This window comes from Bos indicus, chromosome 5, assembly GCF_029378745.1.
Source record: "Bos indicus isolate NIAB-ARS_2022 breed Sahiwal x Tharparkar chromosome 5, NIAB-ARS_B.indTharparkar_mat_pri_1.0, whole genome shotgun sequence".
Classification (NCBI taxonomy): Eukaryota; Metazoa; Chordata; class Mammalia; order Artiodactyla; family Bovidae; genus Bos; species Bos indicus.
In genome coordinates, this window is record NC_091764.1 from 14,516,942 (window position 1) to 14,543,199 (window position 26,258).

Genomic DNA, 26,258 nt, shown 5'->3' on the forward strand with positions numbered 1-26,258 from the left:
TTATAACAAAATATCTAGACTCACCATTCCCTTTTTATATAATAGCTCTGCGATGATAGATTGCATTAAAGAACTCAAATTTACTCTTTAAAAGAAGATATATTTTTATAATTATACTGATTAAAAAGACACAGCAAAAAATATTTCAAATTTTCCCTCCCTAGTGCTTGAGATGTTTATCAAAAATTTTGACTTCACATTGATGTCTGTGTCCCTTGGCTTATAAAGTAAGTATTGTAATACCTCTACTGGAGTTTTTTTTCATGATTTCTTGAAATGTTGATGACTTATTATAAAGTTCATGAGAGCAACATTATTCCTCACATTTTTTTTTTTTTGCTCTGTGTACATAAGTAAATTCATAACATATAATCACTCTTCAATAAATGATGAAGTCAGAAATCATCATAATAAGTAATAAAATAGCTAAGATCTACAATTAAATGTTCAAAACGGCGTTAATAAACTTCCTTCATGAAAGTTCTACATTTGAATTATTCCAGTGTTTACTCCACTGCTGCTGCTGCTGCTGCTGCTAAGTCACTTCAGTCGTGTCCAACTCTGTGCGACCCCATAGACGGCAGCCCACCAGGCTCCTCAGTCCCTGGGATTCTCCAGGCAAGAACACTGGAGTGGGTTGCCAGTTCCTTCTCCAAGGCATGAAAGTGAAAAGTGAAAGTGACGTCGCTCAGTCATGTCAGACCCTTAGTGACCCCATGGACTGCAGCCCACCAGGCTCCTCCGTCCATGGGATTGTCCAGGCAAGAGGACTGGAGTGGGGTGCCATGGCCTTCTCCAGTTCACTCCACTAGTGCTTCTCAACTACACTGCAGGTAGGTGGTAAAATTTCTTGGTGCCTTACCCAGATCCTCTTTACCAATTTGTCTTTACTGTCAGTGCTGAAACAAATGGCTTATAACTGTGACCTTCTCAGAAGGACTGCCTTTGGCTGAAGGGAGCCAACTTTCCTGGGAACAGTTGGGCAGTTACATCACCTTCTCTCCATTTACTGACTAATAAAATCATAGAAATTCTGTTCCTTAGCCTCAGGGTGATACAACTCTTACTGGGGTAATTCACTATTAAGGAATAGCCCTCATTCCCCGTGTGTACCACACCAAAACTAGTTTGCATCCTTGCTTAGATTTTTCCCTAGACTACTTGACTTCCTTCATTCTCTTACAGGATTTTCCTACAGAGCTCTCACGCAATACACCATGCACACCTGAATCTTTGTCTCAATCTCTGCTTCTAGGATATAAGAAGTGATCCCTAGGCAGCTGACTGTAGAATGGGATTCTGGTGTTGAAAATATGGTGAACCACTGAAATGAAGGCTCCATCTCAGGCGGTAGGTGGAAAATCGACAGTCCCTGGTCTGTTGTAAAACTATAGTTTTTAACACTTTCACCTCTAGTGAATTTGGTTTATTTGCAGTTGAAAAAGGATGCACTGGTATTTGATATCTGATAAATAAAATGTCTCTGGTCTTTGGCTAGAGATATTTTAGAAATATGGCTATTATAGTAATAATAATTGAGAAATTAGATAGCTATTGGTAAGCAACATTGGTACTTTGAAAAGAAAAAAATGACAGACTTGAGATAATCAAACATCAATTCCTATAATTCAAATAAAAATTTAAGAGAGTCAGTGCTTGCTTTGGCTGTACATGCAATAAAATTGGAAAAAGAAGAATATCATGGCCCGTGCACAAGGATGACATGCAAATTCATAAAGCATTCCATATTCAATTAAAAATGTGAGCCAGAGGCTTCCTTAACATTTGATAAAACAGTTATTTTTTCTAGTGGGTGGACTGATCATGTTAAGAGACTGGAATAGAAGTTTATTTCAAGTATAGATAAACATAGAAGAAGGTTGAATGCTCATCTTTGCAAATCTCTTTCATGAAGCCTGGATCACACTTATGCAAGGATCCTGAGACTTGAAATGGGAAAATTAGGTCGAGGAAACAGAATACTATGAGGACCTAAGTCCCCCTGAGGTTTCTCAATCTAGAAAAGTAACTCTATATTTTATCCTCTTGCTAAAGGATAAAATATAGCCCCGTGCTTCAGAGCTATACAGAACTCTCAGATAAAGCAGGGCCTTTCCCAGTCAATGTCTGTTCTTCACCATGGGCTCCTATAGCCCCCACATGCCTAACAAATCAATTATAAGCTAACCAACTGGAACAGTGCTACATGACAGAGGAGCTGCCATAAGTGCCTAGCGTTTAGCAACAGGGACTGGGAGGTTATGACTAGGAGTAGATCCTGTGGGAGCTGAATCAAGGGGGCAGAATACAAAAGTGAAAAAGAAAGAGTTCGTCCATAAGGAAACTCATGACACAAATTTAATTTGACTTAGGCCCCTATAGCCAATTTGATGATGTTTCTGAGATGTGTCTTCAGCACTCTGAAGTAAATAGACCATACAAAGTGTAGAAGGTGCTAGGACTGCCATGGCAGGTTGCAGAGAAAAACAGCCATGCTTGATGTGGGAATTGTAGAATGAATCTGCCATGCTTGATGTGGGAATTGTAGAATGAATCTGTCACGAAGGATGATAGACGACACCGGCTGTCTCTCATCAGGAGGTCCGTGATTTGTCATTTGAAGCTAAAAAGGAACACATTGTGAGTCAGCAACAGCCCTGATAAAATGTTCAGCCATGTCTCTTCTTTTTGAAACTAGGATTATTGTTAGAAGATGCTGTTACAGGACTGAAATCCCTAGCAACAGTGAAGATGATTGATCTCAATAGCAGAGGCCAAGGGTAAGCAAGGTGACTGTAGACACCATAATGGGACAACAAGTTTGAGGTGGTAGCCTGTGGAGCATGACCATGCATGACAATATATAAAGATGTTTGGGGAGATGACTAAACAAATATGGTGGTTTAGGGCAAGAGACATAGGCAGCAGGCATGGCAGAGCCTGGTGGGCTGCCGTCTATGGGGTTGCACAGAGTCGGACACGACTGAAGTGACTTAGCAGCAGCATATATTATTAGACATTTGCATCATATTTTATGTATCTTCTTTATTATTATTAGACTTAAATTCAATCAGCTAGTGTTAGTATCTTTCTGTTTGCACTTGCTTATTATTGATTTAATATTACTCCTTGGTTTCAAAGTATCTTATTTTAAGTTGATGCTCAGTTCAGTTCAGTTCAGTCACTCAGTCGTGTCCGACTCTTCGCGACACCATGAATCACAGCACGCCAGGCCTCCCTGTCCATCACCAACTCCGGGAGTTGGTCCATCACATCCATCGAGTCAGTGATGCCATCCAGCCATCTCATCCTCTGTCATCCCCTTCTCCTCCTGCCCCCAATCCTTCCCAGCATCAGAGTGTTTTCCAATGAGTCAACTCTTCGCATGAGGTGGCCAAAGTACTGGAGTTTCAGCTTCAGCATCATTCCCTTCAAAGAAATCCCAGGGCTGATCGCCTTCAGAATGGACTGGTTGGATCTCCTTGCAGTCCAAGGGACTCTCAGGAGTCTTCTCCAACACCACAGTTCAAAAGCATCAATTCTTCGGCGCTCAGCCTTCTTCACAGTCCAACTGTCACATCCATACATGACCACAGGAAAAACCATAGCCTTGACTAGACGGACTTTTGTTGGCAAAGTAATGTCTCCGCTTTTCAATATGCTATCTAGGTTGGACATAACTTTCCTTCCAAGGAGTAAGCATCTTTTAATTTCATGGCTGCAATCACCATCTGCAGTGATTTTGGAGCCCAAAAAAGTAAAGTCTGACACTGTTGCTACTAATGAGTCTTAGACAATTATACTGTTGTTACATTGTTTTGTGGAAACCTAATATAACAGTTTTGAAATTATGAAATTTATGCCTATATAATCCTTATACCCAAAAGCTGTATTTTTTTAAGACTCTAACAAACTGATCTCAAAAGTAAATGTACATCCTCAATGAATTTGATAATAAATAATCAAGTGGAGAAAAGGAGGAAGACAGGAACTTCTTTCTAAGCCTACAAAACATTTGAGAAAGAAATATAAAACAAACAAAAAAAATTAGAGGAAGAAGTTAATATAGTCAAAATATAAAATTAATAAATAGAAAATATGAGAAACAAAATTTTTAAATATCTATGGGAGTTCTTTATTAAAAACAACTAGATTATCACTGCCCACTAGAGCTATCGATGATAGACACATTCTATATCTCCACTGTCTAAAGTAATTACATGTGACACTTGAAACGTGATGAGTAGAACTGAAGAAATAGATTTTCAATTTTATTTAATTTTAATTAATATAAATTTAAAGGACATATGACTAGTTGTTAATAATACTAGACAGCACAATCTTAGGTGAATAATTTTTCACAAGGATAATTCAAGGAAAAAGATAAAATTTTTAAATATCTTATGAATTAAAAAAAGTATAACCAAAGTCAATGTACAAATAATAGATTTGGTTTGGAAAAAATATATTTGATAAAGAATAGAGATGAAGGATAATGCCTATAGTACACAAAGAACCTTTACAAATTGGCAAAAGGGAATAAATAACCATACAGGAAAAAAGTAGATATGAAGGAACAATTCAATTTAAATAATAAATAAGGCCAGGTGTGACAGTCAAAGTTATAAGGTGGCCTCCGTAATCCCTGGCATCCATTCCCTTGCAGAAATGTGTCTTTTTTTTCTAACCAATAAAATATGGCAATGATAAAATGGTTAACATTGAGTTAATGAAATAGAAGATTGTTCTGGCTGGATCAGACCTAACCTTGAACCAGTAGAAACAAACTCTCTACATTGCTGGTTCTGAAGAAAAAAGGTGTCATGAGGAAGTTATGTAGCATGCAGGATTTTAGTTCAGTGGTCAGGGATCAAACCCATGTCCCCTGCAGTGGAAGCACAAAGTCTCCACCACTGGACTGTCAGGGAAGTCCCTTGAGGAAATGAATTCTACCGACAACATGAGGATTCTTGAAAACGGACCCTTCCTTAATCAAGCCTCCAGATGAGAGTGCAGCCTAGCCAACACCTAGATCAGCCTTGTGAGAGTCTAAGCAGAGAATCCTTCTGAGCCATGCCTGAACTTTTGACTTACAGAGTCGATGAGTATTGTTTGCAGCTGCAAAACTCGTGGTAATTTCTTATGCTGCAGTAGAAAACTGATACATGAACACAAAAAGATGCTGAAAATAAGTAGTGAGAAAAATGAAAATTAAAGAAATTGTGAATTATTTCTATTGTGATGGTTTCATGACTGGAAACTCTTTGAAATTCCTTCCAAAGGGAGAGTCCAATTCCCCATGATATAAACTAGCCTTAGTGACTGATTTCTAATGAGTATAATGAGGTAGAAGTGATGCTAAATGACTCTCCTGGAGTGCCGAGATTTCTTCCCTGGAATGCTTGCCCTTGGAGCTGAGCCACCATACTGCGGGGAAGCCAAAGAACTCTTGGAAAAGCCACATGTATGTATGCTGGCCACTAACCCCAGCTGAAATCTCAGCCAACAGCCATCATCAACTTGCCAGATTGTGAGTGAGCAAGGCTTTGGATGATTCCAGCACACAGCCTTTAAACAAGCCCAACTTAAACTGAATGAGACAAAGAACAAATTCTATCGAATCAACCCACACTGCATATTCCCAGCAGACGCTGTCAATATTTTAAATCACTAATTTGGGGTGGTTTGTTACATAGCAAAAAGATAATAGGACATTTTGCACTCATCTGATAGGTGAAAGTTTAAAAGAACAATAACACCCAAGGCCTGAAGGGATATTGGGGAAAAGCTCTAACAGGTGTTAGGTACTTGGTTTTTCCAAACAAGTATAAACATCTGGCCCAAACTAGAAAACACACCCCTCCATTGACACAGTTGCAACAGTGAATTGGATCCCTCTCTTGGAGCATTTATAGATGGTGTTTGTATGCAACAAGCTGCTCGAGCCCTGGCAGGGGTCTCTATGGGAATAATGATAGAGGATCTGTGCCTTCTCCGCTTGTTGAACTCTAGTTTTCTGAAGTGTTCCTGTGTGATATTACAGAAAATATCCTAAAGTCTAGAGTCTAACTGCTAGCAAACATAAAGCTGCTGCTGCTGCTAAGTCGCTTCAGTCCTGTCCAACTCTATGCAACCCCATAGACAGCAGCCCACCAGGCTCCCCCATCCCTAGGATTCTCCAGGCAAGAATACTGGAGTGGGTTGCCATTTCTTTCTCCAATGCATGAAAGTGAAAAGTCAAATTGAAGTTGCTTAGTCGTGTCTGACTCTTCACGACCCCATGGACTGCAGCCTACCAGGCTCCTCCATCCATGGGATTTTCCAGGCAAGAGTACTGGAGTGGGGTGCCATTGCCTTCCCACCCCCATATGATAGGTAGTGACAATAAAAGCTTTTCACATTGCACAATATTTACTCAAATATTGCTGGCAATTATTTAAAGCAGAAGTTCAACAGTAAATAGAAAACAAGCAAATGGAAATTGAAAACAAATACAAACACAGTGAAAAACAAAAATTAAAATACTTTTAATATCTATTGATAAAAGATAGTTGATAAAATTATTGTATATCAAGTATGTGGAAAATAAGAACTCCCATATATAAACACTTTGTATAAATTAATTATAAATCATATATATATATGTATATAATTCACTCTTTTGTTGAAAATGAGAAAAAGAAAATCAAAGTTGATTATTCCATAATAAATAAAGAGACGGGAGTTGATGTGTGTCAAACCAAGTAGGCATCAGTTATTTTAGCAGGCCAGAGTTTATTACCTCGCAAATATAAGTCACACCATGGGCTATTTCAGCTTCTCCTTAGACACTTCAGTACTCAACAGCTCCAGATGGAAATAGTCACATTTTTCTCATTCTATCTTTTCTATTTCTGACATAAACTTTTTGGTTTTGATGTTCAAATCAATTGTTAGAATAAAAAGCTGAATAATTGCATATTTCCTTTAAGTCTGAGAGTCTGCATTATTCTATAACTGATGCTACTTCAGAAAAGCAATATCCCAATCAAACAATTGTCTGGTTACTGCAGTTCCAAGTCCCCTGGGAAGCTGCTGGAAAGACTGAGGGATACATTTAATAGGAATCTTTGCATCTTCCTTTGCATTAGAAGTGCAAGTAGAGTACATAAATCTGGTAAACGGCATAAAGGGAAAGAACAAACAGTGGGAGAGCTGGGTGATTGAGAACAAGGCTCTGAATCACGGCTACTGAATTCCCAACTCTCCTTCTACCATTTATTAGCTCTGTAAATTTGGGCCATTCTTTGTAAGGTATAGGTAATAATAGTACCTATTTCCTAGTGTTGTTCAGTTCAGTTCAGTCACTCAGTCGTGTCTGACTCTTTGCAACCCCATGAATCCCACCACGCCAGTCCTCCCTGTCCATCAGCAACTCCCGGAGTTCACTCAGACTCACGTCCATCGAATCAGTGATGCCATCCAGCCATCTCATCCTCTGTCGTCCCCTTCTCCTCCTGCCCCCAATCCCTCCCAGCATCAGAGTCTTTTCCAATGAGTCAACTCTTCGCATGAGGTGGCCAAAGTACTGGAGTTTCAGCTTTAGCATCATTCCTTCCAAAGAAATCCCAGGGCTGATCTCCTAGTGTTGTAATGAGGTTTAAATGCATTAATATCTTTAAAGTTCTTAGAAATGAATTTGGCATGCTGTAAGAGTTCAGTGGATGTCAGCTGATATTATTATGATTATCATTCTTGACAACTGAGCAGTCTAGTTCCAGAAGCAGCAAATAACTAGTTCCTGTTATTTTCTAAAGGGCTAAGGTGCTTTATTCCACCAATGATGACATTGTAGCAAATGCTGTAGACACCCCACCCACATCCCCTGGCCTTCCCCACTTCTATGCACTCTGCACCCTCCTATGACTTGACTTCAAATGAAGTTGAAGAACTAGAGAACTAACATTCCTATCCCAAGAGCAGCTGTCAATCAATGACTTGACAGGAGTTGGTGTCTAAATACCCTGGGCCCCCTTTCCCCTCAGAGAAGTAATTTTGAGACACAAGATTTACACCTTGACTAGAGTTCCTATGCTTTAAGGTGGAGTCATGGAGGTTTATTGGCTGTCATCCTTTCTTGACATCCTCCCAGGAGTGCAGTTGAATCCTTATTTCAGGGTTAACGTTAACTGAGACAGACTTCTAGTTGAGAAACACAGTGACTTACACTGGACTTTCAAGTATGGAAAATATATTCAGAAATCCTTCAAACTGATAAATAGCATTACCTTTCCCTTATGAAGTGCTATAAAATATAACTGAAAAAATAAATGAATAATGGTTAAGAGCTGACAATCCAGTGTCAGTCTGCTCCAACTCTTGTTCCACCTTGGCAATGTCACTTAATCTCTCTGTAACTGAATGTCTTCATCTGTAAAATATTAAAATATTACCAACCATATGGGCTTCCCCAGTGGCTGAGCAGTAAATACTCTGCTAAGCCACAGGAGATGGGTTTGATTCCTGGATCAGGAAGATTCCCTGGAGGAGGGCATGGCTTCCCCGGAGTATTCTTGCCTGGAGAATCTCATGGACAGAAGAGCCTGGTGGGCTACAGTTCCTAGGGTTGCAAAGAATTGGACACAACTGATGCAACTTAGCATGCACGCACACAAACCACACAGAGTTGTTATGAAGAACTAATATGCAAAGTACTCAGAATGTGATCCCTGCTATTATTAATAAAACTGACTTGATAGTCAGAAGCTAGGTTGCCATGATACAAAGTAAAATACTGATCTAAGTCTCTCTCCCTCTCAATCTAATGTCTTCAATGTAGCCTACTCCCTGAGTAGGCTGCTCTCGCAACCCACTGCTCACCCCAAACCCACTCCTGGCACCATGGTCTGTTCCACAGTTTTTTGCCCCACTTGCAACAAAAAGCAATTTTGGCTCAAATATTGCCCCACCAACTCCTTCATAATCATTTCCCAGTCTCCAAACTCAACACTAAAATGTGATTATAAATTGGGCTTGATGTAGGTTTTTTTTTTTTTAGTACTATTATATAAAAAAAAAAACAACCTCTCATATCTTCATTGCTATATCATATCCATGGGTTGAAAGGAAAATTTCAGGACAAGTAGCATCAGGGAGGGCTTCCTGGGTAGCTCGGCTGGTAAAGAATCTGCTGCAATGCAGAAGACCCCAGTTTGATTCCTGGGTCAGGAAGTTCCCCTGGAGAAGAAATAGGCTACCCACTCCAGTATTCTTGGGCTTCCCTGGTGGCTCAGCTGGTAAAGAATTCACCTGTGGTGTGGGAGAACTGGTTTGATCCCTGGGTTTGGGAAGATCTCCTGGAGAATGGCATGGCAACCCACTCCAGTATTCTTGCCTGGAGAATCCCCATGGACAGAGGAGCCTGGTGGGCTACAGTCCATGGTATTGAAAAGAGTCTGACACAACTGAGCAACTAAGCACAGCACAATATCAGGGAAGGAACATCATTATTCTCTACCCCAGTGTCCTAAAAAGCAGAAATAGGGTGGAATCATCCAGCGATGGTGTGACTGAAGACAGGAACATTGAGACGAGTTATGAAAGACAAACTAACCTGGAGTAAGGTGGGAGCGAACTAAAACCTTCTAGTGTAAAAGAGCACCATATGCTAAGGTCCCGAAACCCACCCTCATCTCCCACTAACACCCTAGTGTTAGGGAAATTGACATTCAGATAAGCTGAATCTCCATAGACTTTCCAAGATCCCCCCTTCTGTAAAGGGGAAAAAAGCAAACATGTAAGAATATTTATTGTCTTTGTCAGACCATAATGCCTGAAACCCATACGTTGGCTCAGAAAACAACTGCAAGTAACATTTAAACAAGTGTCTGAAGATGGTGTTGTTCCCTTCCTGAATACTTATCTTCACCAGCTTAGAAACTTGCTCCAAAGGTTACCTTTTGTTGGAAGCATCAGGTAGAATTCACCATTCCCAATATTTGTTGAATTGTAATCTCTCCTATGTTCCCTGACCCTCTGTTATAAAGAAAATGAAAGAGGAGGAGGAAAGTGGAAGAAGAGGAGAGGGAAGAAAAAGGAGAAAAGGGGGAAGGGAATAAACAGCCCCTGGTGTTTTCCCCATTTTTACCCCCTTATCTTCTTCTCTCAGGCATGTTTTTCTCTTATTTCCTTCCTTTTTTAATTCCCATCCAGATCCTTTCTGTTGTGCTCTCTAGAACGCTCACTTCATTTTTAACTACCTCCTCTGAAATCTCAAAATTTATGCAGAATTTTTCTCTACATCCAACATCAACTAAGTCATAGCTTTCGAGTTTTATATTGCTTGGCCTATTTGTGCTTTCCAGCTGGTGACTCAGCTGGTAAAGAATCTGCCTGCAATGTGGGAGACCTGGGTTCGATCCCTGGGTTGGGAAGATCCCCTGGAGAAAGGAGAGTCTACCCGTTCCAGTATTCTGGCCTGGAAAATTCCATGGACTGTATAGTCCATGGCGTCGCAAAGAGCCAGACACGACTGAGCAACTTTCACTTCACTTCATTTGTGCTTTCACTCTCTGTAAATAATGTCTGCACATTAGAATTCTCAGAGATACTTTAATAATTGCAGGTGCTTGAGCCTTGCTTCCAGAGATGAGAATTTAATTAGCACGGGGTGTGTTCCTTTCATAAATGTTTATGGAAAGTGTCCAAAGTGATTCATGTGCAATAAGAGCTAAAAACCACTGCAGACTGAGTTATTCCAGAGCAAAGTTTTTAATCTTAATATGTAATGTGATTTTATCTTTAATATATAAACACAGATACATATTATCTGTTGTTTTCTGATTCTTATACATGATATGGTCTCAATAAATGTGCACTGCATTTAAAAAGAAAAGTAAGATTGGTTGGGCTTGGACATTCTGACAGTTGTGAAGTGGTATCTCGCTATGTTTGGACTTGCGTTTCCCTGACGACTAGTGATGGTGGGCATCTTTTCATGTGCCTGTCAGTCATCTGTATGCTCTGTTGGAAAAATGCCTATTGAGGTGCTTTGCCCATTTTTAATTGTCTTTTTTAAAAATATGAGTTATATGGGTTCTTTGTACATTTTGGGTATTAACCCCTTATCAGACATACCATTTGCAAATGTCCTGTCCCATTCAGGAGGTGGCCTTTTGGTTTTGTTGATGTCCTCCTATGTAAAACATGAAACCATAAAACTCCTAGAAGAGAACATAGGCAAAACACTCTTTGACATAAAGCATAGCAATATTTTCTTGGATTGGTCTCTCAAGGCCTAAGAAATAAAAGCAAAAATAAACAAATGGGACCGAATTAAACTGAAAAGCTTTTGTACATATAAATATACATATATATATATGCATACATATATACAAACACACACATATATATACATATATATATAATGGGGTGTTACTATTACATTTACTATATATTGAATATTTTATATATGTGATGGAATATTAGTTATAAAAAAGAATGAAATATTGCCATTTGCAAAAACATAGATGGACCTTGAGAATATTATGCTTAGTGAAATAAATCAGACAAAGACAAATGCTATATATCACTTATATGTGGAATTTTAAAAATAATATAAATGCATGCATATATAAAATAGACTCACAGATGTAGGAAACAAACCTGTGGTTGCCAAGGGGAAGAGGGAATGGGAAGGGACAAATTGGGGGTATGGAGGTAACAAATACAAACTACTATACATTAAAAAGGTAAGCAACAAGGATTTATTGTATCGCACAGGGAATCATGTCCAATATCTGATAATATCCTGTAATAATTTATAATGGAACATAATCTGCAAAAGGTGCCGAATCATTAAGTTCTAAGTTTGAATAAAATTTTTGTTTATTTTTGCCCTTGTTTCTCTTGCCTAAGGAGACAGATCCAAGAAAATATCGCTAAGACCTGTGTCAGAGATTATCATACTTGTTTTCTTCTAGGAGATTTATGGTTTCAGGTCTGACATTTAGAACTCATAAACTCCCATTTTGAGTTTATTTTGAATATGGTGTGAGAAAGTTTTCTAATTTTCTTCTTTTACATATGGAATCTAAGTAATAAAACAAATGAGTGAGGTTACAAAACAGAAACAGACTCACAGATACAGAGAACACACTACTGGTTACCAATAGGAAGAAAGGGGGGTAAGGGCGAGATAGGGGAAGAGGACTAAGAATGCAAGCTACTAGGTATTAAACAGCAAAGATACAAAGGTATGATGTTCAGCACAGGAATTATAGCCAGTATTTCATAATATCTTTATATGCAATATGATAAATTTGCATATATCAAAATATATATGCAAACTTACATAATTTTGCAAATATCAAAACAGTGATTTGATATTTTTATAAAAATGTCAAAGCACTATGTTGCAGACCTAGAACTAATATAACACTATAAATCGACTAACCTTCAATTTTAAAAAATTGGGCTTGAAAAAAAATTTCCAAACTGGTAACCACCACAAATTCTATGTATAAAACTATGAACAAAAATTCCAAATAATGAAGACCTATTGTACATCTTCATAGTCATTAAGTAACTTTCTAACCAAATTATTTTACCCTAAATTAAATATTCTTCTCATTTGAACTTGAGAAAGCATCCAATGTCAGTAAAGACAAGTTATATTAACTTAAAATTGAGACTAAGTGCTAGGTCACAATCGCCTGTCCAGCTGGTGCTGTCTCCTGCAGATGCTCCTCTGGAGACTGAGGAGCCTCTGGAAGCTGACTGCTTATGCTAGTCTTTGCAGTATCGGCATTTGCATTCAAATCTTAACCCGCCTTTCCTCAATATCAGAGCCATCCATTTTCACCGACAGTCCCTCTATCCTAGCTGAGAAATGGTCTGTCTTCATCATGCACTTTTTCAAATTTCTGTCTTCTGCCTTGATTTCTTCCCTTCCTCTCCTAAAGTCCAGACTTTTACATTAAGATTTCCTTGCTGCAATAAGGACCTTCATCTTGAGCAATGGATACCCAAATCCCTAGTTGTTTTCTGATTTGGGGGGTGATGGAGTCACAGGAGAGAGAGCAGGGTGAGTTATGTATATTATAAGCAAAGAGTTATATTCCATCAAAGTTATTTAGGGATTGTGTACAGAATCTTAATTTATTAATCTGTTTTGCTAAGTACTAAAACTGATCAAGGTTAGAAGCCATGTCTCAAACACCTTTGGATATGTACACTTTAGCATGTTGCCTGATATATTAGAAGACTTTAATAAATGTTGGCTCTGTTGGTGGCTGAATAAATTTATGAGATGACAAAATGGGACAACACAGAGAGATGCATGTTGGGTGGGTGGTATTTGAAATTTGATCACAAACCTAGGGTAGACCACATAACTTTATGCTCACAGGAAATTCCATTTTAGCTGGTTAGTATCAAGAACAAAATGCAGCTTGCTTATACTATAGCAGACTAGAGCTGTTTTACCCAAAAGGGAAAGATAATGACCTCTCCTATGCCAATAAACACACACACCTAAAAAAAAAAAAAAATCCCACTGAGAATAAATTTTGATTTAAAAATAGAGGAAAATAAGGTATTAGTTGAAATAGGTTATAATAAGGCAGTTTGTTAAGGGCTTAATTATCCACACTACCAGAGAAGGGTATGATGTTATGGAGGAGGAAGAAATCATAAAACTTAGCAGCAGGGGTTCATCTTCTTAAGTATTAAATAGGTAATTAATCTTAACTGCAAGAGGCAATTAAGACTCACTCAGTAAAGTGAAGAGTTTTAGGCTCATAGTCAAAGCAAAACTTCAAGCCAAAGCAGGAATGGAAAAGGCAGGACAGCAAAATAAATGACACCTGTGAGTACTTTTCTTTTGAAAAGTATATTAATCTTTATGTTGTTTCTGTATTAATCTGTATCACTTGGGGAAAAAATTAAGTTGCACTTGAGATAAAATTTTATTTTATTTAGAAAAGAAGTCTGAATTTCCTCCTATTTTGATAATTTTTTTCTGCAGTTTCTATAAGCATACAACTGTATGTGCCAAAAGTGCACCTCTGAAGATTCGACATGTTCTAGAAATCTACTGACAATAAATCTATATAAATGCAAGTTGGGAGAAACATGGTTAGTAGGATCCTTTATGAATACTTTAAAAAGTATATAAATTCTAAAAGCAAAAGTTTTCATTAAAATAATAAAGCTATAATTTCACCCTATATAAAATATTAAGCAAATAAATTTGGAAACATTTAACTAATACTGTAATTTTGGAGTAAGGACAGAATATACTGTGTTAATTTGCTAGGGTCACCATTATAAAATGCAGCAACATCTAAATTTATTTAAGCCATAGACTGGTTGGTTTAAACATCAAAAATGTTATTCACTATTTTCTCAAGGGTCTGGAGGCTGGGAGTCCAATATCCAAGTGTCATCAGGATTGGCTTGCAGTTCTCCATTTGCTTGCTGGAATGTCAAGGGCTTCAACTGTACACAAGGCCCCCGGTGCTTCTCCATAATCCTAATCTCTCCTTTTTAGAATGATACCAGTTAGGTTAGATTAGGACCCATTTTAACAGCCTTATTTTACTGTAATTACATTTTTAAAGCCCTATCTCTAAATCCAGTCACATTCTGAAGTACTGAGATGTTGGGGTTTTAAGATATAAACTCTTGCAGAACACAACTCCATTCACAATCCGTACATATAGATGTTTAAAAAGCATATAGAGAACAGCATCAAAATTCCAGTTGTACTTTCTTGCTTCATGATTTGAAGTCACCTATTTAAATCCAGTGAATAGGATTGGATTCTTAAGCATAGGTGATCAGATAAAAGCATTAATGTGGATGTTCTCCCTGATTTCCACCAGCCCCAAAGTAGAATCCTATACTTGGATTTCAACTCCCTTCTCACTACAACACACCTAGCCTCCTGTTACCACAGGTGTGTTTGTCTTTGCAAGACCAGTTACTGGATTTCTTGTCTGTAAGATGAGAGCTATAGAGTGCCTACTTCATAGGTTGTGACAATTGAACAATTGAATACAATAAAAGCTCATAAAAAAATGCCTTTTCCCCTGAGAGAAAACTCTACATATAAAAGATTGGAATTAACTACAGAGATCAAATTTCCAACATCCTCTGGATCATCAAAAAGGAAAGAGAGTTCCAGAAAAGCATCTATTTCTGCTTTATTGACCATGCCAAAGCCTTTGACTGTGTGGATCACAATAAACTGTGGAAAATTCTAAAAGAGATGGGAATAAAAGACCACCTGATCTGCCTCTTGAGAAACCTGTATGCAGGTCAGGAAGTAACAGTTAGAAGTGGACATGGAACAACAGACTGGTTCCAAATAGGAAAAGGAGTACATCAAGGCTGTATATTGCCACCCTGCTTATTTAACTTACATGCAGAGTATATCATGAGAAATGCTGGGCTGGATGAAGCACCAGCTGGAATCAAGATTGCCAGGAGAAATACCAATAACCTCAGATATGCAGATGACACCACCCTTATGGGAGAAAGTGAAGAAGAACTAAAAAGCCTCTTGATGAAGGTGAAAGAGGAGAGTGAAAATGTTGGCTTAAAGCTCACCATTCAGAAAACAAAGATCATGGCATCCAGTACCATCACTTCATGGCAAATAGATGGAGAAACAGTGGAAATAGTGGCAGCCTTTATTTTTCTGGGTTCCAAAATCACTGCAGATGGTGATTGCAGCTATGAAATTAAAAAATGCTTACTCCTTGGAAGGAAAGTTATGACCAACCTAGACAGCATATTAAAAAGCACAGACATTACTTTGCCAACAAAGATCCATCTAGTCCAGGCTATGGTTTTTCCAGTGGTCATGTATGGATGTGAGAGTTGGACTATAAAGAAAGCTGAGCACAGAAGAATTGATGGTTTTGAACTGTGGTGTTGGAGAAGACTTTAGAGAGTCCCTTGGACTGCAATGAGATCCAACCAGTCCATCCCAAAAGAAATCAGTCCTGAATATCATTGGAAGGACTGATGCTAAAGCTGAAACTCCAATACTTTGGCCACCTGATGTGAAGAGCTGAATCATTCGAAAAGACCCTGATGCTGGGAAAGATTGAAGGTGGGAGGAAAAGGGGACGACAGAGGATGATATGGTTGGATGGCATCACTGACTCAATGGACATGAGTTTGAGTAAACTCTGGGAGTTGGTGATAGACAGGGAGGCCTGGCCTGCTGCAGTCCATGGGATCACAAAGAGTCGGACATGACTGAGTGACTGAACTGAACTGATTATGGCTACTAAGTACCAGAGATAATATATAAAGTGCATGTGCCAGAGCTTGTTGCATAAAGTTACATTACAAAATAATTAGTTTTATTAGTACTAGTGTTTGCTACAAGTGCATGTTTATAGCTACTGCTACCATTATAGTCATTATTTTAATTACTGCTATAACCATTAACATCCACTGTATAACATTTATACTTAAACTACTGATGTTTCTAAAAGTCTAAAATTAAAGTTGGAAAAATGTTATTGCCCTCACTTAAACATTTTAATGACTGTCGATTGCTTTTAGGACAAAGCACAAACTCTTCTATGGCTCATAATTTTCTGAAGACTCTAACTTCTATGAGACTCATCTCTAGCCACTTCTTACCCACCACAGTATAGCCACACAAGTAATATTTCAGTTCCCTCTGCAACAGCAAAGGGCCTGCCTAGAGTGAAAGAAGCACTCTTCTTGGCACAAGGACTATAGCTAGGGGGAAACAGTCAAGATCCTTGCACTAAGAAGCGTATATTCAAGGAGAGGACTGTGGAGGCAGATGATAAGCAAGTAAACATATAAGCCAGTGAAACATGCTTTGAAGAAAGTCAAACACAAGTCCATGAGAGAGATTGAATTGTGGCCAGCTTGGGATGAATCGATTAGGGAAGATTTTGCTGAGAAATTGACATTGAAGGTGAGGTATGTGTGAGGATAAGTACAGTGAACATTCTAGGCAAGTGGAAATGCACTTTGTGAGTTCATGAAGCTGACAAAAACATGGAGTGACTGGGGCCCACTGTGCACAGTTGAGAAAATCACTAGATGAGATCTAATGGTTGGGAGCATCCAGATCCTTCAGGTGCTAATCTGTGTGAGGAGATTGGCTGTTATTATTTTAAATTAATTTTTATTGGAGTGTAGTTGCCTTACAATATTGTGTTCATTTCTATTGTAAAGCAAAATAAATTAGCCATATATATGTATATATCACTTGTGGGAGGAAAAAAAAAATATATATATATATATACAAACACACACCCCTCCCCTCTTTTGGAATTCCTTCCCATTCAGGTCACAGTACTGCATTAGGTAGAGTTCCCTGTGCTATGCAGTACGTTCTCATGAGTTACCTGTTTTATACACAGTATCAATAATGTATATGCACCAATCACAACAGAGGAATGGATAAAGAAGATGTGGTACATATATATAATGGAATATTGCTCAGTTATAAAAGGGGATGAAATTTGGTCATTTGTAGAGATGTGGATGGACCTAGAGAGTGTTATACAGAGTGAAGTAATTCTGAAAAAGGAATCTTGTATATTAACACATATATGTGAAATCTAGAAAAATGGTAGAGATTGGTTTTTATTATAAGTGCAGTGGAAGCCGTTAGAAAAACTCAGACCTAATAAAACAATATCCATTTTACATTTTCATAAGACAACTTCAATTACTTTGTTTAGAATTAACTGGGAATATACAGTCATGGAGACTAATTAGAGGGCAATGGTGATAATCCACGGCTTCCCAGGCGGCTCAGTGGTAAAGAGTCCGCCTGCAGTGCAGGAGATGTGGATTCGATCCCTGGGTCGGGTAGACCCCCTGGAGAAGGAAATGGCAATCCACTCCAGTGTTCTTGCCTAGAGCGAATGCCATGGACAGAGGAGCCTGGCAGACTACAGTGCACGAGGTCAAAGAGTCAGACACAACTGAGTAACTAAGCAGCAGCAACAATGATAGTTCAGGTGAGGAGTGATGGTTCTTGGCTTTGAGCAACTATGTGAATGATGCAGAAGACAGGATGAGAAAGTTTTAGAGGGTAGCACTGAGACCTGTGTTCCATATTATGGCAAATACTGTTATTCTCTTGTATGCATTCTTTCCTTCATCCTTACTAGCAGAGCTAGTTGATTTTTAACTGAACATGTGGCTACCTAGGAAGGAAAACAGTCTAAGTTCTGAACAATGGAACATAGAAGGGGTTTGTGTAACATCATAAAGCATGCTGAAAGGCAAGCCAATTTCTTTTTCATAGTTCTTGTTCCTTCTGTCAGAAAGTGGACCAGGAGTAACCATCTTAGTCTGTTTACCAAGGATGGTGGAGCAGCATGGTATCAAAGAACATAGGTTACTGAGAGTTAATCTTGAATATGGATGAGAGAAAAATTAATCTCTATGCTTTAAACCCACTGTATATCATTAAATATACAATTCAGGAACTCAGAGAAGTTGTCAGGGAAAGGCTTATGAATTTAGAACTCATTTGCTTAAAGATGATATCTAAAGCTTAACACTGACTGGGATCATTGAGGAAGAAAATTTAGCCAGAGGAATTATCCACAAACTGAGCCCTGGGGCACTAGAGTTAGGGAAGAAAAGGAAGTTTCATTAAAATAAAATAATAAGGAGCAACCAACACGACTGTGTTGTCTTTAAAACTCAGAGGACAAGACTTCAAAGAAGGCAAGAGTGGTTAAATAATAGGTCAATCAATGAGGACAAAGGAAAAACCAGTGAATTTGCAGCTGCACTATTGGCGACCTTGACAGGAACAATTTCACTTGTGTTGCATGGACAGAAGCCCAAATTTAGTGGGTTGAAGAGAGCACAAAAGGGAAAAATAATAAAAAATATGATGATCACAGGATGCCCATCTGAGTTTTTTTATTTTTCTAATTTTATTTTATTTTTAAACTTTACATAATTGTATTAGTTTTGCCAAATATCAAAATGAGTTTTTTAGTTTGTTTTATTTTTGTTTGTCTTTTGTTTGTTTGTTTTAGCCTGATAGAAAGTAGTAAAAAGAGACAAAAGTGGAGGAGGGTAAAGGAGGTGAAGAGGAATTTTGCTTTGTTTCATGGCAAATAATAGATCTATTTATTCTTTTAAAACATCCCCAGCCATGGTCTTTCTTGTTGACTTTTTCACATGTGTTCTCTGACTAGATTTCATTCACATTTTTCTCCTGGCTTTTCCATGCAGCCAAAATTAAATATGTCCTTTTTTTTTTTTTTTTTTTGTGCTCACAGTAAAATCAAGCCTAGAGAGAAAGAAGTCTCTTCTTTGAGAGGCAGATTTTTACAGTAGAAAAAGCAGAATCTATTAGTCAAATGGACCTTCTAAATCTGAGTTATTTAATACTGAAGTAGTTGCTTAACATTCTGTCTTAATTTTCTTATCACTAAAAGAAATTATGCTTTTTAAAATGACTGAAAGTCTGCTATAAAACCTTAATAAGATAATATGTAAAAGGCTTTTCATAGAACAGTGGTTCTGTTCATTGTGAGCCTGTCTGGGTTCCTCTTTTCCTCTTGTCTCTTAATTTCTACAGATCCTTTCTGTGCTTCAACCTGTTAGGTACGTAGAATAGGGAAAAGGAGTCCAAAACGGCAGTGGCTAAAAAGACAAGGAAGGGAAAAGCCCACAAAAATAGAACAAAGGAAGGTCCGAGGACCAGAGTGAAGACTTCAGGTAGAACAAACAGCACTCCTGGCTAAGCCCAATTTGCATAGGGCAGGCCCAGGTGGAGGAAAAAACATATAAAAGGAGGAGCCAAAGCGCTTTCTCTCTCTCTTTCTCTCCCGCATGCGTGTGCTCTTTATGTCTCCCTCTGTCTCTCTCTCCCTCCCCTGCATGCTCCTCCACTGTCTTCTCTTCAAGTCTTTGGGTTGGCATGCCCTCAAGCTTCGAGGATGGATTCTCCTGCTATCTTCTAAATAAAATAGAGCTGTAACACTGATTTGCCTAAGAGCTATAACATGGTTTGTCCAAGATCCGAGAGCTGTGACATGCCGAGGGCTTTAATGTCCGTTGCTTCAAATCTTTGTTGTGATGAGACAAAGAACCGAGGAACATACACTCGTGTGACAAACCTATTTTTGTCCATTGCTAGACTGAGCTAGAATATCACTGCTTTTTTCAGTAGTTTTAATTACAAGGAACAGAGACACACTCATGTCGCCTCAACCTGGGACATATACTCAGTTTTAAACTATTAAAAGGTAAAATTATGAAACAATTGGGAAAATATGAACACCATTGGATATTCAATGATTTTGAGGATTTACTTTTCACTTTGGTGAATATTAACATAATAGAGAATTTTGAAAAAACATTATATTTTGGAACTAAAATATGTATGCATTAAATTATGTGATGAATGGAATTTGATTCCAGGAGGAATGTGGAAAGAAATTTTGTAGTAGTGCAGAGGAAGCAATACTGGCCACTGATTGATAAGTACTGAAGCTGGGTCCAGGGAGATCCTTACACTATTCTTTATATTTTGTATATGTTTGACATTTTCCATAAAAATGTTACTTTTAAAAAATTTTCTATTAATACTCTGGTCACTTGACCAGTAGGGATTTCCTGTTAGCTTACCTTTGCAAGAATTCTAGCTGTTTACCCTATTGGCTCAGCACTCTTTCTTTTCTATTGTATATCTGGCTGTTTTTCTAGGTCTGTCTTATTGACCAGCCCTGCTCCAGGTGCACCACTTGATTATCTCACTTACTTAAAGGAGAAGTTTATCTCCCAATCTCTTAAACCTAAATGGAAGCCTGCCTTCAGATCCAAAGGCTCACTAATGTGTTCTATTAAACTATGGGCCATCTACACCAGGTGTCAACCCTTAGCATCCCACACTGGCTTAAAATGTTGGGTGCAGACTATAATCTCCTTCAGATGAATAGATTATATGAGAAGAACAGAGCAGTAAAAATATTTTTATTTCTTCCATTGACTGTATCATGCAGTCACCACCTCTTTCATCTCATTAAAAAGCAGAAAGGACTAAAATCAAGTTCAGTTATGCATGACTTTTTTGGAGTCCATCTCCACGACTAGCTTTTATTTTTATGTAAGATGTGTGCATTACTTGAAGGAAATAACATTTTGAAATAAAATTGAAGGCAAGAAAATTCTGTTAGAATTTAGATGGAAATCAATTACTATGGAAAGTGAATGCATTGAATATTTCAGCAAATTTTTACTGAAGCTATTTTGCATTTTAATTGCAATTTTCATCTTAATTTGGAGGAAAAGATAGATGTATAATCCATAAAAAGCCCCTGTAAGTCATCAGTGAAAATTTTCTCTAAATTAGAATTGTATATTTTAACTCCACTCCCAACTAAAGTTCATATATCATCCACTTCCATAGCCTTGATAGAACAACCTGCTCCACCCTTTACACTCCATTCAAATTTTGTATTGAATGTAGAATTTAGGACAGAAAATGAAAGTTAGTGAATTTCAATTGACTAATGAGTTTCTTCATTTTTTAAAATAAAATCAACCTTGTAAACCAACTATATTCAAAAGTAAATAAATTAAATGAAGACAGTTTCATATATAGAACAATCTTCAAGAAAACCACACAATGTTGCCATACTCCAATGTAGTTAGTTGGGTTAAAATGTAAGTTTTTACTTTCAGTCACCCCAAAGCTCTATTCATTGGTTACATTAGTTCTTTCACATTTAATAATGACCTAGAAAGCAGGTTTGTTCCAGTGGGTGACTGGAAATATCAAACGTAAATGCTAATACCTTCTGTGAAAGAGGCCTAGTCTTATGCCACTCATCTTTTTGTTTCAGAATGAATAAACTATGTTCAGTAGGAATCTGAGATTAAATTGTTTCATACTGCTGGAACATGTTCTTATTTTATACTGAAACTCCACATCCTCTTCTTTCTTTTATAGCGCATTTGGGAGGGAAAAATCAATGATGTACTAGTTGCTCTCTGAAATTATGTGTCTTAGACACATGCATTGCTTGGGTCATTGCTTTTTTCACTAGTGGAAAATATAATGAAAACTGCATAATGGGAAGAACAATCCCAATGAGAGAAGGTTAAACTGGTGCAGAATTTTAAACCTGAAATGTGAGATATAGAATAAGTAATAGGCTGACATCTCGGTAAAATAATAATTTCCTCATAGGAAATACACTGGATTAAAAAGGACTTTTTAAAAATATTCCTGTGATTAGAATCTTCTTTCTCTACACCAAAAAATTTACTTTAATCTTAAGTAAAGTTAATATCCCTAATGAATCTAAAGCTAGGATACAGAAATTAAAAGGACCTAGTATGTGGAACAGGCAAGCAATCCTGGAAAGTGCACCCCTGAGGAAGTGTCATTTAGGTATTATTTATATGAGTAAATCCCTGAAGGAAACTGAGAAATGAGCAAACATACTAGTCAGAGTTTTAGTTAGAATATACATACATGGAAATGACAGGAATATTGACTATAAGAAAACTAGGACATGTTTAATGACATAAATATAAGAAGTGGCATGATATTATTTCTTCCAAATGAAGGAAATCATCCATTTCCAGCCTGAATTGAGAATTTCTTCTATATTTCTCCACTCCTCAAGAAACTTGAATTAATTCATAGTCATATTATTATATATAAAAGTGAATCAGGCTAAATTCAGAGTACTATGAGAAAATAAATGTCTGTTGTTGAAGCAATTCATTGTGTGATACTTTGTTAAGTTAGCCCAGGGCAACACACACAGTGTGTTAGCAAACTTTGGTATGAGATCTATTATGAGTCTGCTTTCACAATTCACCATTCTGCCTCAAGCAGGTGAGTGGCAGAAGGGAGACTGTCATCAGACCACAAATTATAATGGCCAAAGCATTTTGGGGTATGAAAAAGAAGGAGGAAGAAAAGCCTAATAAGAATTTTACAATGGAATGTCTTTACATTTTTCTATGAAAAGATGATAGCCTTGAGATAAATTACAGAGGACAACCTTAATAATGAAATACAAAAGAAATAAACCTCAACATAAGGGAATTGGATAAGAAGATGGACAGAAAGGACCAAGCAGAGGGAAAATGGACTCAAAATGCTATTCCTGGTCATTACAGAAGCACTGGTATAAGTTAAACTATGCAAAAGCCTTTGACTGTGTGGATCACAATAAACTGTGGAAAATTCTGAAAGAGATGGAAATACCAGACCACCTGACCTGCCTCTTGAGAAACCTGTATGCAGGTCAGGAAGCAACAGTTAGAAGTGGACATGGAACAACAGACTGGTTCCAAATAGGAAAAGGAGTACATCAAGGCTGTATATTGCCACCCTGCTTATTTAACTTACATGCAGAGTATATCATGAGAAATGCTGGGCTGGAAGAAGCACAAGCTGGAATCAAGATTGCTGGGAGAAATATCAATAACCTCAGATATGCAGATGACACCACCCTTATGGCAGAAAGTGAAGAGGAACTAAAAAGCCTCTTGATGAAGGTGAAAGAGGAGAGTGAAAAACTTGGCTTAAAGCTCAACATTCAGAAAACTAAGATCATGGCATCTGGTCCCATCACTTCATGGGAAATAGATGGGGAAACAGTGGAAACAGTGACAGACTTTATCTTTTTGGGCTCCAAAATCACTGCAGATGGTGACTGCAGCCATGAAATTAAAAGACGCCTACTCCTTGGAAGGAAAGTTATGACCAACCTAGACAGAATATTCAAAAGCAGAGATATTACTTTGCCAACAAAGTTTCATCTAGTCAAGGCTATGGTTTTTCCAGTAATCATGTATGGATGTGAGAGTTGGAGTATAAAGAAAGCTGAGCGCCGAAGAATTGATGGTTTTGAACTGTGGTGTTGGAGAAGACTCTTGAGAGTCCCTTGGACTGCAAGGAGATCCAACCAGTCCATCCTAAAGGAGATTAGTCCTGGGTGTTCACTGGAAGGACTGATGCTGAAGCTGAAACTCCAGTACTTTGGCCACCTGATACGAAGAGCTGACTCATTTGCAAAGACCCTAATGCTGGGAAAGATTGAGGCCAGGAGGAGAAGGGGAAGACAGGATGAGATGGTTGGATGGTATCATCGACACAATGGACATGAGTTTGGGTGAACTCTGGGAGTTCGTGATGGACAGGGAGGCCTGGCATGCTGCAGTCCATGGGGTCGCAAAGAGTCGGACTTGACTGAGAGACTGAACTGAACTGAAACCCCTAAAGGAGGAAACTAGAAGAGGAAAGTTGCTTTTTTACCCTAGTAGATTGTTAAGACAGAAATTAAAAATTAACATCAAAATCTTACAGTATGTCCTTGGTTAAATTCAGTGTATATGCTTATTAACTGAATAACTAACAGTCCATTTTATGGCTGAAGCCATATTGGCTTCCTCAGATATTTACATATGATCTTTATAGAATATTGAGGCAAGGAAACCCTTGGGATATTATTATGGAGAGATATCAGATATATGTATATCCTAAATGGCTATTTCTTTTTATTTGATCAGAGTGGGAAATGTTTTGTTGTTGCCTTAAATGTTGATAATATTAAAAAGTTAAAATGAAAAAAAAAAAGGATAGTGGGTAAGCTGTTACTAATGTGATTATCCATGAATTAAATTGTATGAAAGTAGACAAATTATGATGCAAGTGAATGAGGATATAATGAACTGAAATATCAAAGGAATTGACAGATCATATAAAGAGAGATTATTTCATATTAAAATAACTTAATGAAGTCATTTTAATTATTACTAATTAATATTGATCCATTGCATTCCAATAATATTATAAATTGCACAGGATGATTGGTTGATTCTTCTTGGCATTTTACTAGTAAAAGAAATATTGTTTTATCATCCTTGTCAGAGACACTTATGAAATTAGAGATGGAGTATGTTACACAGTATGGCTATTGAATGATTTCAAATAATTGAGTTTATGAACAATGGATACCATAGTTATACTAAATACAAAGAGAAATGTGAACTAAATAAGTGATGAACTATATATCTTATCTCAGAATTGATATTCATCATAGGATTTGATTTTAGATGTTGTTGCTTGTGATAATGATGATGATCTTTCACAAACTTAAAAAAGATAATGTATTTATTAGCCATACTCTGGTAAAATTTTTGTAAATAAATGGAGTACAAAAATGATACTCTAATTCTATCATTTTTATTTTGCTGAATAAAAACTTTTTTGAATACCTATTTTGAAAGATTATTTCAAAAGACAAAATGGGCAATTGCAAAGATGCAATTTGTCAATGAGCTACTTTCATGCATTTAACAAGGAGTCTACTTAATCAACAAATAATTTTTGAAAAATGCTTCAAAATTAACCAATTTATTTCTCAGCAATCCTGAAATACTTCAGAATGTAAAGTTCTTTATAAGGAAGAAATCTAAACAATGAGACTATTTGACAAAAAGTGTTCTACACTTACATTTTGGATAAGTAATTTGCAATGGCTTTGTTGATTCTAGAGGGTGTCAATCTAATTTTCAGCAATTATTATTTTATATGTATATATAATTAGAATGTGAGTAAAAGCTGTTTTTCTTTTTAAATAAAAAACATGATTGGTGCACTAAAGTGATATCCTGATAAAAAGCCATTTTGACATGAGATGAAAAAGTAGAGCTATAAACAACTTCATGGAAGAAAATTCTTAAATATATCCATCAAAACTACAACAGCTTACTGACAATTTAGTTTAGTTATAATTCTTCATGATTAATGTGTGATTGTTCATTCAATAAATCTATACACATCACTCCTTCCATTTCATTACACTCATCAACATAAGTAACATTTTTATGTCACCTTTCAGCTTTATAAATTACTACCTATAATTTTTAAAATTCAAAATTATTGATTTTTATTTCCAAGGTACTTCTCCCCTTTTCTACAATCAAGATTTCCTGATAAAAGAACAGAATTCAGAGCTTTTTTAATTAGAGTGGACAACAAGTCTATCAAAGGAGAAGCAACAATTCCCAAGAGAACTGGGTTGATCATGGGCTTTGAGCTGACTTAGCTGCATTGCTAAAAGCTGACTTTTGCCCCCGTGCAGCAAACTTAACCTGAGTCAGGTCTGGCAAATCTTACAGCATTACCAACCCCAACAAATGTTACAAGAATCAGAAAGTCATATAGAGAACCATGAAAGACATAAGCCCATCAAAATCCTGAATCTCCATATTTTCTA

At 37.3% G+C, this 26,258-nt stretch overlaps 1 pseudogene; it reads left to right on the plus strand.

The window, feature by feature from the left end:
* The first annotated feature begins 1,652 nt into the window (after window positions 1-1,652).
* LOC139183333 (U6 spliceosomal RNA) lies at window positions 1,653-1,753 on the plus strand (annotated as a pseudogene).
* The last annotated feature ends 24,505 nt before the right edge of the window (window positions 1,754-26,258 follow it).